We start from the raw sequence: 17,452 nt of genomic DNA, 5'->3' as shown, positions 1-17,452 counted from the left end.
GTTGTTGGGTAGTTGGGTAGTTGTTGGGTTGCTGTTGTTGGGTGGTTGTTGGGTGGTGGTTGCTGTTGGGTGGTTGTTGGGTTGTTGTTGTTGGGTTGTTGTTGGGTTGTTGCTGGGTTGTTGTTGCTGTTGGGTTCTTGTTGTTGTTGGGTGGTTGTCGGGTGGTTATTGGGTGGTTGTTGTCGGGTGGTTGTTGGGTTGTTGTTGGGTTGTTATTGCTGTTGGGTTGCTGGGTGGTGGTTGTTGTTGGGTGGTTGTTGGTGGGTGGTTGTTGTTGCTGTTGGGTTGTTGTGTGGTGGTTGTTGTTGGGTGGTTGTTGTTGGGTGGTTGTTGGGTTGTTGTTGTTGGGTTGTTATTGCTGTTGGGTTGCTGGGTTGTTGTTGTTGTTGGGTGGTTGTTGTTGGGTTGTTGTTGTGTGGTGGTTGTTGTTGGGGTGTTGTTATAGGGTGGTTGTTGTTGGGTTGTTGCTGGGTTGTTGCTGTTGGGTGGTTGTTGCTGTTGGGTGGTGGTTGTTGGGTGGTGGTTGTTGGGTGGTTGTTGTTGGGTTTTTGTTGGGTGGTTGTTGTTGGGTGGTTGTTGCTGTTGGGTTGTTGGGTGGTTGTTGTTGTTGCTGTTGGGTGATTGTTGTTGGGTTGTTGTTGCTGTTGGGTTGTTGTGTGGTTGCTGTTGTGTGGTTGCTGTTGTGTGGTTGCTGTTGTGTGGTTGCTGTTGGATGGTTGCTGTTGGGTGGTGATTGGGTTGTTGTTGGGTTGTTGTTGTTGGGTTGTTGCTGGGTTGTTGTTGCTGTTGGGTTCTTGTTGTCGGGTGGTTGTTGGGTTGTTGCTGGGTTGTTGTTGCTGTTGGGTTGTTGTCGGGTGGTTGTTGGGTGGTTGTTGTCGGGTGGTTGTTGGGTGGTTGTTGTCGGGTGGTTGTTGGGTTGTTGTTGTCGGGTTGTTGTTGGGTTGTTATTGCTGTTGGGTTGCTGGGTGGTGGTTGTTGTTGGGTGGTTGTTGGTGGGTGGTTTATGTTGGGTTGTTGGGTTGCTGGGTGGTTGTTGCTGGGTGGTTGTTGCTGGGTGGTTGTTGTTGGGTGGTTGTTGTTGGGTGGTTGTTGTTGGGTGGTTGTTCGGTTGTTGTTGTTGGGTTGTTATTGCTGTTGGGTTGCTGGGTTGTTGTTTTTGTTGTTTGGTTGTTGTTTGGTTGTTGTTGGATTGTTGTTGGGTAGTTGTTGCTGTTGGGTTGGTTTTGGGTGGTTGTTGTTGGGTTGTTGTTGGGTTGTTATTGCTGTTGGGTTGCTGGATTGTTGTTGTTTGGTTAATTGTTGGGTAGTTGTTGTTGGGTTGTTGTTGGGTAGTTGTTGCTGTTGGGTTGTTGTTGGGTGGTTGTTGTTGTTGGGTTGTTGTGTGGTGGTTGTTGTTGGGGTGTTGTTGTTGGGGTGTTGTTGTTGGGGTGTTGTTGTTGGGGTGTTGTTGTTGGGTGGTTGTTGTTGGGTTGTTGTTGGGTGGTTGTTGTTGGGTGGTTGTTTGGTGGTTGTTGTTGGGTGGTGGTTGTTGGGTTGTTGCTGTTGGCTTGTTGTTGGGTGGTTGTTGTTGGGTGGTTGTTGGGTTTTTGTTGGGTGGTTGTTGTTGTTGGGTTGTTGCTGTTGGGTTGTTGTTGGGTGGTTGCTGGGTTGTTGTTGCTGGGTGGTTGTTGTTGGCTTGTGGTTGTTGTGTGGTGGTTGTTGGGTGGTGGTGGTTGGGTTTTTGTTGGGTGGTTGTTGTTGGCTTGTTGTTGTTGGGTTGTTGCTGTTGGGTTGTTGCTGTTGGGTGGTTGCTGGGTGGTTGTTGCTGTTGGGTGGTTGCTGGGTGGTTGTTGTTGGCTTGTGGTTGTTGTTGGGTGGTTGTTGTTGGGTGGTGGTGGTTGCGTTTTTGTTGGGTGGTTGTTGTTGGGTGGTTGTTGGGTAGTTGGGTAGTTGTTGGGTTGCTGTTGTTGGGTGGTTGTTGGGTGGTGGTTGCTGTTGGGTGGTTGTTGGGTTGTTGTTGTTGGGTTGTTGTTGGGTTGTTGCTGGGTTGTTGTTGCTGTTGGGTTCTTGTTGTTGTTGGGTGGTTGTCGGGTGGTTATTGGGTGGTTGTTGTCGGGTGGTTGTTGGGTTGTTGTTGGGTTGTTATTGCTGTTGGGTTGCTGGGTGGTGGTTGTTGTTGGGTGGTTGTTGGTGGGTGGTTGTTGTTGCTGTTGGGTTGTTGTGTGGTGGTTGTTGTTGGGTGGTTGTTGTTGGGTGGTTGTTGGGTTGTTGTTGTTGGGTTGTTATTGCTGTTGGGTTGCTGGGTTGTTGTTGTTGTTGGGTGGTTGTTGTTGGGTTGTTGTTGTGTGGTGGTTGTTGTTGGGGTGTTGTTATAGGGTGGTTGTTGTTGGGTTGTTGCTGGGTTGTTGCTGTTGGGTGGTTGTTGCTGTTGGGTGGTGGTTGTTGGGTGGTGGTTGTTGGGTGGTTGTTGTTGGGTTTTTGTTGGGTGGTTGTTGTTGGGTGGTTGTTGCTGTTGGGTTGTTGGGTGGTTGTTGTTGTTGCTGTTGGGTGATTGTTGTTGGGTTGTTGTTGCTGTTGGGTTGTTGTGTGGTTGCTGTTGTGTGGTTGCTGTTGTGTGGTTGCTGTTGTGTGGTTGCTGTTGGATGGTTGCTGTTGGGTGGTGATTGGGTTGTTGTTGGGTTGTTGTTGTTGGGTTGTTGCTGGGTTGTTGTTGCTGTTGGGTTCTTGTTGTCGGGTGGTTGTTGGGTTGTTGTTGTCGGGTTGTTATTGCTGTTGGGTTGTTGGGTAGTTGTTGATGCATGGTTGTTGTTGGGTGGTTGTTATTGGGTGGTTGCTGTTGGGTTGTTGTTGTTGGGTTGTTGTTGGGTTGTTGTTGGGTTGTTGTTGGGTTGTTGTTGGGTGGTTGTTGCGGTTGGGTTGTTGGGTGGTTGTTGTTGTTGCTGTTGTTGGGTTGTTGTTGCTGTTGGGTTGTTGTTGTTGGGTTGTTGTTGGGTTGTTGTTGGGTGGTTGTTGGGTGGTTGTTGGGTGGTTGTTGGGTGGTTGTTGGATTTTTGTTGTTGGGTTGCTGTTGTTGGGTGGTTGAGGTGTGGTTGTTGTTGGGTGGTTGTTGTTGGGTGGTTGTTGCTGTTGGGTTGTTGCTTTAGGGTTTTTGTTGTTGCTGTTGGGTTGTTGCTGTTGGGTTGTTGCTTTTAGGTTGTTGTTTGGTTGTTGTTGCTGTTGGGTTGTTGCTGTTGGGTTGTTGGGTGGCTGTTGTTGTGTGGTTGTTGTGGTTGTTGTGTAGTTGGGTGTGGTTGTTGTGGTTGGGTGGTTTGGTTGTTGTGTGGTTTGTTGTATTGTTGTGTGGTTGTGTTGTGTGGTTGTGTTGTTGGGTTGATGTTTTTGGGTTGTTGTGTGGTTGTGTTGCTGTTGGGTTGTTGTTTTGGGGTTGAGGTGTTGTGGTGTTGGGTTGTTGTTGCTGTTGGGTTGTGGTTGTGTGGTTGGGTTGTTGTGTGGTTGGTTTGCTGTTGTGTTGTTGCTTTTGTGTTGCTGTTGTGCTGTTATGCTGTTGCTGTTGTTGGGTTGTTGCTGTGGTTGTGTGGTTGTGTTGATGTGGTTGTGTTTTGTGGTTGTGTGGTTGTTGTTGGGTTGTGTGGTTGTGTTGTTGTGGGATTGTTGTGGGGTTGGGTTGTGTGGTTGGGTTGTTGTTGCTGTTGTGTTGTTGTTGCTGTTGGGTTGTTTGGTTGTTGGGTTGTTGTTGGGTTGTTGTGGTGTTGTTGCTGTTGGGTTGTAGTTGGGTTGTGGTGTTGTGGTGTTGGGTTGTTGTTGCTCTTGGGTTGTTGTTGCTCTTGGGTGGTTTTGTGGTTGTTGCTGTTGTTTTGTTGTGTGGTTGCTGTTGGGTTATTGTTGTTGTGTTGTTGCTGTGTTGTTGGGTTGTTGGGTTATTGTGTTGTTGGGATGTTGTTGGGATGTGGTTCTGTTGTGTGGTTGTGTTGTTGTGGTGTTGTATTGTGCTGCTGTGTTGTTGTTGCTGTTGTGTTGTTGGGTTGTTGTTGTGTGGTTGTGTTGTTATTGTGTTGTTGTTCCTGTGTTGTTGTGTTGTTGTGTTGCTGTTGCTGTGTTGTGCTGTTGTGTTGTTGGGTTGTTGTTGTGTGGTTGTGTTGTTGCTGTGTTGTTGCTGTGTTGTTGCTGTGTTGTTGCTGTGTTGTTGCTGTGTTGTTGCTGTGTTGTTGTTGTGTTGTTGTTGTGTTGTTGTTGTGTTGTTGTTGTGTTGTTGTTGTGTTGTTGTTGTGTTGTTGTGCTGTTGTGTTGCTGTTGTTGTTGTGTGGTTGTTGTGTGGTTGTTGCTTTTTTGTTGCTGTTGGGTTGTTATGGTGTTGGGTTGTTGGGTTGTTGTGTGGTTATGTGGTTGTTGTTGTGTTGTGTGGTTGTGTTGTTGTTGGGTTGTTGCTGTTGTGTGGTTGTTGTGAGGTTGTTGTGTGGTTGTGTTGCCGTTGTGCTGTTGTGTTGTGCTGTTGTTGGGTGGTTGGGTGGTTGTTGTTGCGTTGTTGTGTTGTTGTTGTGCTGTTGTTGTTGGGTGTTTTTTGCTGTTGGGTTGTGTTGCCATTGTTGCGTTGCCGTTGTTGTTGCGTTGCCGTTGTTGTTGCGTTGCCGTTGTTGTTGCGTTGTTGTGCTGTTGCGTTGTTGCATTGTTGTGTTGTTGTGTTGCCGTTGCTGTTGTGTTGTTGTGCTGTTGCGTTGTTGCGTTGTTGTGCTGTTGCGTTGTTGTGTTGTTACATTGTTGTGTTGTTGTGCTGTTGTGTTGCAGTTGCTGTTGTGTTGTTGTGCTGTTGCTGTGTGTGACGGCGCTGTGTTTGCAGGTGATCGCCCCGGAGGAGATCGCGGACCCCAACGTGGACGAGCACTCGGTGATGACGTACCTGTCGCAGTTCCCCAAGGCCAAACTCAAACCTGGTGCCCCCATCAGGGCCCCCACGCTGCGACCTGACCGCGTCCGCGCCTATGGGCCCGGTATGGGGGCATTGAGCCACTGGGGGGCATTGATACATTGGGGGCATTGATTTATTGGGGGCATTGATCCACTGGGGGGCACTGATCCATTGGGGGGCCCAGATCCATTGGGGGGGCACACATTGGGGGGCATTGATCCATTGGGGGGCACTGATTGATCCATTGGGGGGGCACACATTGGGTGCATTGTTTAATCCTTTGGGGGGCATTGATCCATTGGGGAGCACTGATCTACTGGGGGGCATTGATTGATCCATTGGGGGGCATTGATTGATCCATTGGGGGGCATTGATCTATTGGGGGGCACACACTGGGGGCATTGATTGATCTATTGGGGGCATTGATCCATTGGGGGGCACACACTGGGGGCATTGATCTATTGGGGGACATTGATTTACTGGGGGGCATGAATCTATTGGGGGGCACAGATTGAGGGCATTTATTTATTAGGGGGTATTTCTTGTTGGGCACCAGGGGGTATTTACTGGGGGGCAATGGGGGCACCAGGGGGTATTTACTGGGGGGCATTGAGGGGGGCAGTGGGGATGGGGTGGGATGGGGGGACATTGGGGTTGAGGGGGGATGGGGGGTGTAGTGGGGACATGGGGGGGATGGGGGGACATGGGGGGCAGTAGAGATTAGGGGGGATGTGGGGGGCAGCAGGGGGCAACGAGGGCAATTGGGGGCAATGGGGGTATTGTGGGTGTGGGACACTGGGGTCATTGGGGGAGCAGTGGGGGGCACTGGGGGGTATTAGGGGGCAGTGGGGATGAGGGGGGATGTGGGGGTGGGGGGGGACATTGTGGGCACTGGGATTGGGGGGGATATGGGGGGACATTGGGGGGACTGGGGGTACCATGGGGCCATTGGGGATTGGGGGAACATTGGGGGGATTGGGGGGAACATGGGGGCACTGGGGGCAATAGGGGGTATTGGGGGCAATAGGGGGCATTGGGGGCATTGGGTTCTTTGGGAACATGGGGCTCATTGGGAGTGGGGGGATGTGGGGACACAGGAAGTGTCTGATGCTGGTGTGGCAGGTCCTGGCAGGGTGATAGCAGGGCTGTGTTCAGGGCTGTGTTCAGGGGTGACATGGCAGGTCCTGGCAGGGCGATAGCAGGGCTGTGTTCAGGGCTGTGTTCAGGGCTGTGTTCAGTAATGACACGGCAGGTCCTGGCAGGGCTGTGTTCAGGGTTGTGTTCAGGGGTAACACAGCAGGTCCTGGCAGGGCGATAGCAGGGCTGTGTTCAGGGCTGTGACACGGAAGGTCCTGGCAGGGCTGTGTTTAGTGGTGACACAGCAGGTCCTGGCAGGGCAATAGCAGGGCTGTGTTCAGGGCTGTGTTCAGGGCTGTGTTCAGGGCTGGCCGGGCAGGTCCTAGCAGGGCTGTGTTCAGGGCTGTGTTCAGTAATGACACGGCAGGTCCTGGCAGGGTGATAGCAGGGCTGTGTTCAGGGCTGTGTTCAGGGCTGTGTTCAGGGCTGGCCGGGCAGGTCCTGGCAGGGCGATAGCAGGGCTGTGTTCAGGGCTGTGTTCAGTGCTGTGTTCAGGGCTGTGTTCAGTGCTGTGTTCAGGGCTGGCCGGGCAGGTCCTGGCAGGGTGATCCGAGTGGTGCTGTTGCTGCGTGCAGGGCTGGAGCCGCAGGGGAACACGGTGCTGCAGCCGGCGCGATTCACGGTGGAGACGCTGGAGGCCGGGACTGGGGAGGTGCTGGTTTATATCCAGGACCCTGAGGGACACACCGAGGAGGTACGGCACCAACACCACAACATGGGGGGGGGGGGCGCAGCGGGTCCTGGGGGGTCCCATTGAGCACCAGTGGGTCCTGTTGGGTCCCATTGAGCACCAGTGGGTCCTGTTGGGTCCTGGGAGGTCACAGAGGGTACCAGTTGGGTCCCATTGAGTACCAGTGGGTCCTGTTGGGTCCAGTTGGGTCCCATTGAGTACCAGTGGGTCCTGTTGGGTCCTGTTGGGTCACAGTGGGGTCCAGTTGGGTCCCATTGAGTACCAGTGGGTCCAATTGGGTCCCATTGAGTACCAGTGGGTCCTGTTGGGTCCCATTGAGTACCATTGGGTCCTGTCAGGTCCTGGGAGGACTCAACTGGGACCAGTTGGGTCCCATTGAGTACCAGTGGGTCCTGTTGGGTCCTGGGGGGTCACAATGGGGACCAGTTGGGTCCCATTGAGTACCAGTGGGTCCAGTTGGGTCCCATTGAGTACCAGTGGGTCCAGTTGGGTCCCATTGAGTATCAGTGGGTCCCATTGGGTCTTGGGGGGTCACAATGGGGACCAGTTGGGTCCCATTGAGTACCAGTGGGTCCTGTTGGGTCCCATTGAGTACCGTTGGGTCCTGTCACGTCCTGGGAGGACTCAACTGGGACCAGTTGGGTCCCATTGAGTACCAGTGGGTTCCATTGGGTCCTGGGGGGTCACAGTGGGGTCCAGTTGGGTCCCATTGAGTACCAGTGGGTCCAATTGGGTCCCATTGAGTACCAATGGGTCCAGTTGGGTCCCATTGAGTACCAGTGGGTCCTTTTGGGTCCTGGGAGGTCACAATGGGGTCCAGTTGGGTCTGGTTGGGTCCCACTGAGTACCAGTGGGTCCTGAGGGGTAGCAGTGGGGTCCAGTTGGGTCCCATTGAGTACCAGAGGGTCCTGTTGGGTCCTGGGGGGTCACAGTAGGCTCCAGTTGGGTCCCATTGAGTAGCAATGGGCTCTGTGGGGTCACAGTGGGGTTCTGTTGGGTGCTGTTGGTCCCATTGAGCCCCAGAGGGTCCTGTTAGGTCCCGTTGGATTGCAGTGGGTCCTGCTGGGTCCCACTGATTCCCAATGAGTCCCTTTGGGTTCTGTTGGGTCCCTCAGTTTCCCATTGTATCCCACTGCGTCCCTTTGGGTCGCACTGACTCCCAGTGAGTCCCATTGTGTCTCATTGGCTGCTCTGGGGTCCTTTTGGGTCACACTGACTCTCAGCACATCCCACTGGGTGCTGATGGGTGCCATTGGGTTCCCATGTGTTCCCATTGATTCCCATTGATTCCAATAGGTTCCCATGGGTGACCCTGGGTTCCCTTTGGGTTCCCATGGGTTCCCATTGATTCCCATGGGTTCCCTTTGGTTCCCATGGGTTCCCTTTGGTTCCCATGGGTTCCCATTGATCCCCATTGAGTTCCCATTGATTCCCACTGGTTCCCATTGGGTTCCCATGGGGTTCCCATTAATTCCCATGGGGTTCCCATTGATTTCCATGGGTTCCCATGGGTTCCCATTGATTCCCATGGGTTCCCTTTGGTTCCCATGGGTTCCCATTGATCCCCATTGAGTTCCCATTGGTTCCCATGGGTTCCCATTGGGTTCCCATGGATTCCCATTGGGTTCCCATGGGTTCCCATGGGTTCCCATTGGTTCCCATTGATTCCCATGAGTTCCCATTGGGTTCCCATTGATTCCCATTGATTCACATGGGTTCCCATTGGGTTCCCATTGATTCCCATTGATTCCCATTGATCCCCATTGAGTTCCCATTGTGTTCCCATTGATTCCCATGGGTTCCCATTGATTCCCATTGGTTCCCATGGGTTCCCATGGGTTCCCATTGATTCCCATGGGTTCCCATTGATTCCCATGGGTTCCCATTGATTCCCACGGGTTCCCATTGTTTCCCATGGGTTCCCATGGGTTCCCATTGATTTCCATGGGTTCCCATTGATTTCCATGGGTTCCCATTGATTTCCATGGGTTCCCATTGATTTCCATGGGTTCCCATTGATTCCCATGGGTTCTCATTGGGTTCCCATTGAGTTCCCATTGATTCCCATTGGGTTCCCATTGATTCCCACTCGTTTCCATTGGTTCCCATTGGGTTCCCATTGGGTTCCCATGGGTTCCCATTGGTTCCCATTGGTTCCCATTGGTTCCCATTGTTTCCCACGGGTTCCCATTGTTTCCCATGTGTTCCCATTGATTCCCATGGGTTCCCATGGGTTCCCATTGATTTCCATTGGGTTCCCATTGATTCCCATGGGTTCCCATTGATTCCCATGGGTTCCCATTGATTCCCATGGGTTCCCATTGATTTCCATTGGGTTCCCATTGATTCCCATTGGTTCCCATTGGTTCCCATGGGTTCCCATTGGGTTCCCATTGACATTGGTTCCCTTCTGACCCGCTGCCCCCCCAGGCGCAGGTGGTGGCCAATAAGGACGAGAAGCGGACGTTCTCTGTCACCTACGTCCCCAAGGTGGCCGGGCTGCACAAGGTGGGTGACAACAATGTGACCCACATTGTCACCGTGTCACTGCGTTGTCCCCACGTGTGTCATTGTTTCACTGCAGTGTCCCTGCGTGTCACTGTGCCCCCCCGCTCCCCCCCCATGTCGTGTCCCCTTGCCGTGTTCCTCTGCTGTCCCCATGCCTTCCCCGTACCATGTCCCCCTGCTGTGTCCCCCCACCATCTCCGTGCTGTCCCCCTGCTGTATCTCCGTGCTGTCCCCCCCGTGCCGTGTCCCCTTACTGTGTCCCCCTGCTGTGTCCCCCCACCATCTCTTTGCTGTCCCCTCCCTTCCATCCCCCTGCTGTATCTCCGTGCTGTCCCCCTGCTGTCCGTGTCCCCCATTGTTGTGTCCCCTTACCGTGTCCCCCTGCTGTGTCCCCACCATCCTTGTGCCATGTCCCCTTACCGTGTCCCCCTGCTGTGTACCCCTACCATCTCCGTGCTATCCCCCTGCTGTCCATGTCCCCCCCATGTTGTGTCCCCTTGTTGTGTCCCTCCACTGTCCCCTTACTGTGTCCCCCTGCTGTGTCCCCACCATTCCCTTTCTGTCTCCCCTTGCTGTGTCCCCACCATCTCCTTGCTGTCCCCCTCCCTTCCATCCCCCTGCTGTATCTCCGTGCTGTCCCCCCTTGTCATGTCCCCTTACTGTGTCCCCCTGCTGTGTCCCCACCATTCCCTTTCTGTCTCCCCTTGCTGTGTCCCCCCACCATCTCCTTGCTGTCCCCCTCCCCACCATCCCCCTGCTGTATCTCCGTGCTGTCCCCCTGCTGTCCATGTCCCCCCCATGTCGTGTCCCCTTGTTGTGTCCCTCCACTGTCCCCTTACTGTGTCCCCCTGCTGTGTCCCCACCATTTCCATGCCGTGTCCCCCCCGCCGTCCCCCTGCTGTATCTCCGTGCTGTCCCCCCTTGTCGTGTCCCCTGACCGTGTCCACCTACTGTGTCCCCCCACCATCTCCATGCTGTCCCCCCCCCACCCCCCTGCTGTGTCTCTGTGCTGTCCCCCTACTGTCCGTGTCCCCCCCTTGTCATGTCCCCTTACTGTGTCCCCCTGCTGTGTCCCCACCATTCCCTTACTGTCTCCCCTTGCTGTGTCCCCCCACCATCTCCTTGCTGTCCCCCTCCCCACCATCCCCCTGCTGTATCTCCGTGCTGTCCCCCCTTGTCGTGTCCCCCATTGTTGTGTCCCCGTACCGTGTCCCCCTGCTGTGTACCCCTACCATCTCCGTGCTGTCCCCCTGCTTTCCATGTCTCCTCCATGTCGTGTCCCCTTGTTGTGTCCCTCCACTGTCCCCTTACTGTGTCCCCACCATTTCCATGCCGTGTCCCCCCCTGCCGTCCCCCTGCTGTATCTCCGTGCTGTCCTCCCTTGTCGTGTCCCCTGACCGTGTCCCCTTGCTGTGTCCCCCTGCTGTGTCCCCACCATCCTTATGCCATGTCCCCCCACTGTCCCCTTACCGTGTCCCCCTGCTGTGTACCCCCACCATCTCCATGCTGTCCTCCTGCTGTCCATGTCCCCCCCATGTCGTGTCCCCTTGTTGTGTCCCTCCACTGTCCCCTTACTGTGTCCCCCTGCTGTGTCCCCACCATCTCCATGCCGTGTCCCCCCCTTGTCATGTCCCCTTACTGTGTCCCCCCGCTGTGTCCCCACCATTCCCTTTCTGTCTCCCCTTGCTGTGTCCCCACCATCTCCTTGCTGTCCCCCTCCCTTCCATCCCTCTGCTGTATCTCCATGCTGTCCCCCTGCTGTCCGTGTCCCCCCTTGTCGTGTCCCCTGACCGTGTCCCCCTGCTGTGTCCCCCCACCATCTCCTTGCTGTCCCCCCCCCACCCCCCTGCTGTGTCTCTGTGCTGTCCCCCTACTGTCCGTGTCCCCCCCTTGTCATGTCCCCTTACTGTGTCCCCCTGCTGTGTCCCCACCATTCCCTTACTGTCTCCCCTTGCTGTGTCCCCCCACCATCTCCTTGCTGTCCCCCTCCCCACCATCCCCCTGCTGTATCTCCGTGCTGTCCCCCTGCTGTCCGTGTCCCCCCCTTGTTTCCCCTGCTGTCCCCATACCACGTCCCCTTACAGTGATCCCCTGCTGTGTCCCCACCATCCTTGTGCCGTGTCCCCTTACCGTGTCCCCCTGCTGTGTACCCCTACCATCTCCGTGCTGTCCCCCTGCTGTCCGTGTCCCCCCCATGTCGTGTCCCCTTGTTGTGTCCCTCCACTGTCCCCTTACTGTCTCCCCTTGCTGTGTCCCCCCACCATCTCATTGCTGTCCCCCTCCCCACCATCCCCCTGCTGTATCTCCGTGCTGTCCCCCCTTGTCGTGTCCCCCATTGTTGTGTCCCCTTACTGTGTCCCCCTGCTGTGTACCCCTACCATCTCCGTGCCGTCCCCCTGCTGTCTGTGTCCCCCCCTTGTCGTGACCCCTTACCGTGTCCCCCCCATCCCCCTGCCGTCCCCCCTCTGCCCCCTATTGTGCCCCATGGCGGTGAGTGCTGACGTTCGGTTCTGCAGGTGACGGTTCTGTTTGGCGGTCAGAACATTGCGGGCAGCCCGTTTGCGGTTCAGGTGGGGATGGCGCTCGGCGACGCCGGCAAAGTGTCGGCACGAGGCCCCGGCATCGAACCCAGCGGAAACGTGGCCAATAAACCAACCTACTTCGACATCTACACCGCAGGTAGGGGCTGCTATGGGGCTATGGGGGCAATGGGGGCTGCTATGGGGCAGTGGGGGCAATGGGGACAGTGGGGGGCTGCTATGGGGGACAATGTGGGCAATGGGGGCTGCTATGGGGCAATGGGGGGCTATGGGGGACAATGGGGGCTGCTATGGGGCAATGGGGGGCTGCTGTGGGGCAGTGGGGGCAATGGGGGCAACGGGGACAATGGGGGACAATGGGGGGCAATGAGGGCTGCTATGGGGCAGTGGGGGCAATGGGGACAGTGGGGGGCTGCTATGGGGGACAATGTGGGCAATGGGGGCTGCTATGGGGCAATGGGGGCAATGGGGGGCGTTGGGGGGCAGTTATGGGGCAATGGTGGGCAATGGGGGGCGATGGGGGGCTGCTATGGGGCAATGGGGGGCAATGGGGGGCTGCTATGGGGCAATGGGGACAGTGGGGGGCTGCTATGGGGGACAATGTGGGCAATGGGGGCTGCTATGGGGCAATGGGGGGCGTTGGGGGGCAGCTATGGGGCAATGAGGGACAATGGGGGCTGCTATGGGGGCAATGGGGGCAATGGGGACAGTGGGGGGCTGCTATGGGGGACAATGTGGGCAATGGGGGCAACGGGGACAATGGGGGACAATGGGGGGCAAAGGGGGCTGCTATGGGGCAGTGGGGGACAATGGGGGGCTGCCAGGGGGCAGTGGGAGCAATTGGGGCTGCTATGGGGCAATAGGGGGCAGTGGGGGACAATGGGGGCAATGGGGGGCAATAGAGGCAATGGGGGCAATGGGGGCAATGGGGACAATGGGGGGCAATGGGGGCAATGGGGACAATGGGGGCAATGGGGCAGTGGGGTGCAATGGGGACAATGGGGGCAATGGGGGGCAATGGGGAAAATGGGGGGCAATGGGGAGCTGCTATGGGGCAATGGGGGGCAATGGGGGGCAATGGGGGACCCCATTGATGCCCCCTATTGGTGCCATTGCTGGTGCCCTCCATTGGTGCCATCACTGGTGCCTCCGATTAGTGTCATCCATTGGTGCCCCTGTTGTTGCTGCTGTTGTTGCTATTCCTGGTGCTGTCCATTGGTGCCATCATTGATACCCCTACTGGTGCCATCATTGGTGCCCCCTGTTGGTGCTGCTTTTGTTGCCATTGCTGGTGCCATCATTGATGCCCCCCAACTGATACCCCCATTGATGCCCCCCATTGATGCCCCCCAACTGATACCCCCCATTGATACCTCCATTAGTAACCCCCATTGATACCCTCATTGGTAACCCCCATTGATACCCCCATTGATACCTCCATTGTTACTCCCCATTGATACCCCTTTTTATACGCCCATTGATACCCCCATTGATAACTCCCATTGTTATCCCCAGTGATGCCCCCCATTGGTAACCCCCATTGATACCCCCATTGATACCCCCCATTGATACCCCTACTTGTGCCCCCCATTGATACCCCTATTGGTGCCCCCATTGATACCCCCATTGATAACCCCCATTGATACCCCAATTGGTGCCCCCCATTGATACACCTATTGGTGCCATCATTGATACCCCTATTGGTGCCATCATTGATACCCCTATTGGTGCCATCATTGATACCCCTATTGGTGCCCCCATTGATACCCCATCTCTTGCCCCCATTGATACCCCTATTGGTGCCATCATTGATACCCCCATTGATACCCCCATTGATACCCCCATTGATGCCCCTATTGGTGCCATCATTGATACCCCCATTGATACCCCTATTGATACCCCCATTGGTGCCATCATTGTTACCCCCATTGTTACTCCCATTGATCCCCCCATTGATGCCCCTATTGATACCCCCCATTGATCCCCCCGTTGTTGCCCCATTGTCCCCAGGCGCTGGTTCCGGTGACGTTGCCGTGGTTCTGGAGGACCCGTTGTGTCGCCGTGACACGGTGGAGGTGACGCTGGAGGATCGCGGCAATGCCACGTTCCGCTGCTCGTACCGACCCACAGCGCCCGGCCAGCACCGAGTGCACGTCAGCTTCGCGGGGACGCAGATCCCACACAGCCCGTATACTGTCAATGTGGCTGAAGGTGAGACCCCATAACCTGACCCATAACCACAGCCTGCCCCATAACCTGCCCCATAACCTGCCCCACAGATCCCACACAGCCCGTACACTGTTAATGTGGCTGAAGGTGAGAACCCATAACCTGACCCATAACCTGCCCCATAACCACAGCCTGCCCCATAACCTGCCCCACAGATCCCACACAGCCCGTACACCGTCAATGTGGCTGAAGGTGGGACCCCATAACCTGCCCTACAACCACAGCCTGACCCATAACCTGCCCCATAACCACAGCCTGACCCATAACCTGCCCCACAACCACAGCCTGCCCCATAACCTGCCCCATAACCACAACCTGCTCCATAACCTGCCCCATAACCACAACCTGCCCCATAACCTGCCCCACAGATCCCACACAGCCCGTACACTGTTAATGTGGCTGAAGGTGGGACCCCATAACCTGCCCTACAACCACAGCCCGACCCATAACCACAAACTGCCCCACAACACCCCGGGGTGACCCCACCACCCCACAACCCACCCCACAACCCCCCCATGGGGTCCCCAACCCACACAACCCCAACCCGCCCCACAACCCACCCCACTACCCCCCGTGGTGGCCCACAGTCCCAACCCACCCCACAACCCACCCCACAACCCCCCCAGGGTGACCCCACAACCCCAACCCACCCCACAACCCCCTGTGGTGTCCCCACTCCCCCCCCATCTCCCCCAAATATACCCATGGCCCCAGATGGCCCCAGATATTCCCACATGTCCCTATGGCCCCAGATATCCCCCCATGGCCCCATATTGCCCCATGTTCCCCTATGGCCCCAGATATCCCCATGGCCCCCTATGGCCCCAAATATCCCCCTATGGCCCTATATGGCCCCATATATATCCTCATATGGCCCCAAATATCCCCCTATGGCCCTATATGGCCCCATATATATCCTCATATGGCCCCAAATATCCCCCTATGGCCCCAGATATCCCCACGTCATCCCCACAGTGTGCCTATATGTCCCCTTTTGTGCCCGTGTCCCCATAGCCCCCCATAGCCCCCATTGTCCCCATACCCCCCACAGCCCCTGCATCCCCTATATACCCCATATTCTCCCACATCCCCCATGGCCCCCCATATCCCACATAGCCCCCATTGTCCCCTATATCCCCCATACCCCCCACATCCCCCATATCCCCATATCCCCCATTACTCCCATATCCCCCATTACCCCTATATCCCCCATTACCCCCCATTACCCCCATATCCCCCATTACCCCCATACCCCCCATTGTCCCCTATATCCCCCATATCCCCCCATATCCCCCATATCCCCCCATATCCCCCATATCCCCCATATCCCCCATATCCCCCCATATCCCCCCATATCCCCCATTACCCCCATATCCCCCATTACCCCCCATTACCCCCATAACCCCCATTACCCCCATTAACCCCCACATCCCCCATTACCCCCATATCCCCCATTACCCCCATACCCCCATACCCCCATTACCCCCATACCCCCCATTACCCCCATTACCCCCATTACCCCCATACCCCCCATATCCCCCATATCCCCCATATCCCCCATATCCCCCATATCCCCCATATCCCCCATTACCCCCATTACCCCCATATCCCCCATATCCCCCCACATCCCCCATTACCCCCATATCCCCCATTACCCCCATACCACCATACCCCCATTACCCCCATTACCCCCATACCCCCCATTACCCCCATTACCCCCATACCCCCCATTACCCCCATTACCCCCATTACCCCCATACCCCCCATATCCCCCATACCCCCCATTACCCCCATACCCCCCATATCCACCATATCCCCCATTACCCCCAAATCCCCCATTACCCCCCATTACCCCCATATCCTCCATATCCCCCATTACCTCCATTACCCCCATTACCCCCCATTACCTCCATTACCCCCATATCCCCCATATCCCCCATTACCCCCCACATCACCCATTACCCCCATATCCCCATACCCCCCATATCCCCATTACCCCCCATTACCCCCCATTACCCCCATTACCCCCATTACCCCCATATCCCCCATTACCCCCATTACCCCCATATCCCCCATTACCCCCATTACCCCCCATATCCCCCATTACCCCATTACCCCCATATCCCCCATATCCCCCATTACCCCCATATCCCCCATTACCCCCATATCCCCCATTACCCCCCATTACCCCCAACACCCCCATTACCCCCGTTACACCATTACCCCATTACCCCCATATCCCCCATTACCCCCATATCCCCCATTACCCCCATATCCCCCATTACCCCATTACCCCCATATCCCCCCATTACCCCCATTACCCCCATTACCCCATTACCCCCATTACCCCCCATATCCCCCTCTGTCCCCTATATCCCCCATTACCCTCATTACCCCCATTACCCCCATATCCCCATATCCCCCATTACCCCCATTACCCCCATTACCCCCATTACCCCCATACCCCCCATTACCTCCATTACCCCCATTACCCCCATTACCCCCATACCCCCCATACCCCCCATTACCCCCATTACCCCCATTACCCCCATATCCCCCATTACCCCCCATTACCCCCCATATCCCCCATATCCCCCATTACACCATTACCCCCATATCCCCCATTACCCCATATCCCCCATTGTCCCCTATTACCCCCATACCCCCCATTACCCTCATTACCCCCATTACCCCCATTACCCCTATTACCCCCATTACCCCATTACCCCATCACCCCATTACCCCCATTACCCCCATACCCCCATACCCCCATTACCCCCATTACCCCCATTACCCCCATACCCCCATTACCCCCATATCCCCCATTACCCCCATTACCCCCATTGCCCCCATACCCCCCATTGCCCCCATTACCCCCATTACCCCCCCATTACCCCCATATCCCCCATTACCCCCATTACCACCATACCCCCCATTACCCCCATACCCCCATATCCCCCATTACCCCCATACCCCCCATTACCCCCATTACCCCCATTACCCCCATTACCCCCCATTACCCCCCATTACCCCCATATCCCCCATTACCCCCCATTACCCCCATTACCCCCATTACCCCCATACCCCCCATTACCCCCATTACCCCCATTACCCCCATTACCCCCCATTACCCCCATTACCCCCATATCCCCCATTACCCCCCATTACCCCCATTACCCCCATTACCCCCATATCCCCCATTACCCCCCATTACCCCCATTACCCCCATTTCCCCCATTACCCCCCATTACCCCCATTACCCCCATTACCCCCATTACCCCCATTACCCCCCATTACCCCCCATTACCCCCATATCCCCCATTACCCCCCATTACCCCCATTACCCCCATTACCCCCATATCCCCCATTACCCCCCATTACCCACATATCCCCCATTACCCCCATACCCCCCATTGTCCCCTATATCCCCCATTACCCCCCATATCCCCCCATTACCCCCATTAC

At 55.9% G+C, this 17,452-nt stretch overlaps 1 pseudogene across 1 annotated transcript in view; it reads left to right on the top strand.

Annotated features, from left to right (window-relative positions):
• The window catches only part of LOC107307134 (filamin-C-like), a 149,492-nt pseudogene that overhangs the window by 25,679 nt on the left and 106,361 nt on the right, over positions 1 to 17,452 (top strand). Inside the window, exons 5-9 of the transcript XR_014941036.1 lie at positions 4,814 to 4,964; positions 6,595 to 6,713; positions 9,141 to 9,218; positions 11,735 to 11,897; positions 13,769 to 13,977. The product of XR_014941036.1 is annotated as a filamin-C-like (transcript). The remainder of the gene's footprint in view (positions 1 to 4,813; positions 4,965 to 6,594; positions 6,714 to 9,140; positions 9,219 to 11,734; positions 11,898 to 13,768; positions 13,978 to 17,452) is intronic.

This window comes from Coturnix japonica, unplaced genomic scaffold, assembly GCF_054131305.1.
Source record: "Coturnix japonica strain WE unplaced genomic scaffold, WE-NBRP24 Scf055, whole genome shotgun sequence".
NCBI classification, from domain to species: domain Eukaryota; kingdom Metazoa; phylum Chordata; class Aves; order Galliformes; family Phasianidae; genus Coturnix; species Coturnix japonica.
Note: the sequence above shows the minus strand (reverse complement) of the source record. Positions and strands in the feature narration are given on the sequence as shown.